Here is a 2,459-nt window from a genome sequence, read left to right as displayed (position 1 = left end):
ACAAGACCCATTTTTCTTGACACTTGGCTCTCCATTAGGAATCATCACATTTGTTTGACTGAGAGCCAACATATAAGAATTACCTATTTTTACAATGGGTAACACTCTCATGTCCAGAAAGAAGGAAGACAAGAGAAAAAATATTGACATCCATATGGTAGGTGGTATGCATGATAGACTCATAAATACTGTGCACCATAGTGCCCAGTTTCCACTAAACCTCAGTCCACTTGATCTCATTGGTCCCTTTACTTCAGTGGCCTTCATGTTCTGGCAGGTCCACTCTTCACTTCCCACTATCACTCACCATAATACATAGGATGAGTACCAACTAGTGCATAGAAATGAAGAGTGAATGAAATTAAATAGTATAACAGGATGTCAGAAAGGAAACATATATTAAGAAATTTCGAGGGGAGGCAGCGGCGGGGAAGATGGCATACGGGAAGGTGGGAGAGGATAGCCCCGGAAAGCCTCAGCGAGCTGGCGCCGCCGGAGTAATGGAGGGGAAAGCTCCCGTCGCAGCGCTGAGAAGCGGTCAGCTAAAGAAGCTGCGGACGTCCCCAAAGGCCCGCAAAGGCCTCCAAGTTTGGATTTGCCATGGGTAGTCAGACGGCCAAGAGAGCCTCGGCCATCTCCATCAGACTCGGGTCAATAAAGTCTAAGGAAACTGTTCCAACTCTTGCTTCAAAAACACTTTCAGTAGCAGCAGCTTTTAATGAAGATGAAGATAGTGGACCAGAGGAAATGCCCCTAGAAGCAAAGATGAGGATGAAGAATATTGGAAGGGATACACCAACCTCAGCCTGACCAAACTCCTTCAATAAGGGGAAGCATGGGTTTTCTGACAACCAGAAGCTGTGGGAACAAAATACAAAGTCTCATCTCGGAAATGTCCACGACCAAGACAATTAAATGACGCTTTTGAAACTGGGTGTTGGGGTGTAAAGTTAGAAGGAACAGCTTCCTTTTTTTTTTTTTTTTTTTTTTTTTTAGAGCTTTCATTCCAGCCCAGGCTGACCTAGAACTCTGTAGTTCCAGGCTGGCTTTGAACTCTTTTTATTTTTTTATTTCTTTTTTTAATTTATTTATTTGAGAGTGACAGACACAGAGAGAAAGACAGACAGAGGGAGAGAAAGAGAATGGGCGCGCCAGGGCTTCCAGCCTCTGCAAACGAACTCCAGACGCGTGCGCCCCCTTGTGCATCTGGCTAACGTGGGGCCTGGGGAACCGAGCCTCGAACCGGGGTCCTTAGGCTTCACAGGCAAGCACTTAACCGCTAAGCCATCTCTCCAGCCCACAGCTTCCTTTTTTAAAAGAATGGTATAAGACTTATCTTTGGAGCCACCTGTTTTTCTTTTTCATTTTTTTAAAAGATTGAGTGATACACTAATAAATGAGAGTTTGAAATTAGAGGTAATTTATGTTTTATATACAGATTTCAAGACATTTGCTAATTTTGTAGTTTCATGTGATTAGTTTCCAAAAGTTACAGATAATAAAGAAATCAGAAATGGTACCTTTTTAAGAATTGCCTATTTTTTTAGACACAGCTATTAGCACATTAAGAGGGAAGTGAAAAGTTATTATCTATTTACAGCTTCAAGCAGTCACTTGCCTAACTTCATTCCTTCGTTTCCTAAACTGTCTGACTCCCAGGAACAGCCTTATAGAGAGAGGGAGTATTGTATTGAGAAGAAAATGTTACTGGACTATTGACTGAAAGTAAATTTAGAGAAAATGAGATCTTTTTTCTTCTTATGGGCATTTTGTTTTGTTTCACGTCGTCATATACTAGGTATTGTATTGCTATCAGTGGATAAAGATGCTTAGCTCTTTAAAAAAAGAAAAAAAAACAATTAAAAAAAGAAGTTTATGTGAAGTATTGAGTATTTGAAATAGCCCATTTCACTTTGATGGATTTTGTCTGCCTTCATTTGTTATCAAGCACGCCGCTTGCTACCACAGTAACTCAGTATCTGGAATGTGCTTCTCTTGGTTTTTGTTCCTACTTCTGTGCAAGCATTTCCACCAAAACTTGAGGCAGATTGTATGAAAGCTGTTTCTTTTAAAATACAAACCACCACCAAAAATGTAAATGTACATACTGCTTTAAGTATTTGGCTGGTTTTCAATTTTTTTAAAGATTTAGATACAAGAAAAAAGGTGTAACATTGTATGAAGACAGGAAATTGAGAAGATGTACTTTCTGTGACTGACTTCTAAGTTGTTGAATTGAACTCACTACAAAATTTCCTGTAATTCTAAGTATGTATGTACTGATCAGTGGCCTCAAAAGCACATTTTATGTACTGAAATAGAAGGAAAGAAAATACATCTTCAAACACATTTTATGGAATCTTTCACCACATATACTCTGCAAGATTTGTGTACTGTAGGATATTTGTTTTGTATTTTTGTATTGTATATGGACTTTTTTTTCTAATGTGTCAATTAAA

At 39.1% G+C, this 2,459-nt stretch overlaps 1 pseudogene; it reads left to right on the top strand.

Annotated features, from left to right (window-relative positions):
• The first annotated feature begins 434 nt into the window (after positions 1 to 434).
• Positions 435 to 915, top strand: LOC123462268 (annotated as a pseudogene).
• The last annotated feature ends 1,544 nt before the right edge of the window (positions 916 to 2,459 follow it).

Source organism: Jaculus jaculus, chromosome 7 (genome assembly GCF_020740685.1).
Source record: "Jaculus jaculus isolate mJacJac1 chromosome 7, mJacJac1.mat.Y.cur, whole genome shotgun sequence".
Taxonomy (NCBI): domain Eukaryota; kingdom Metazoa; phylum Chordata; class Mammalia; order Rodentia; family Dipodidae; genus Jaculus; species Jaculus jaculus.
Note: the sequence above shows the minus strand (reverse complement) of the source record. Positions and strands in the feature narration are given on the sequence as shown.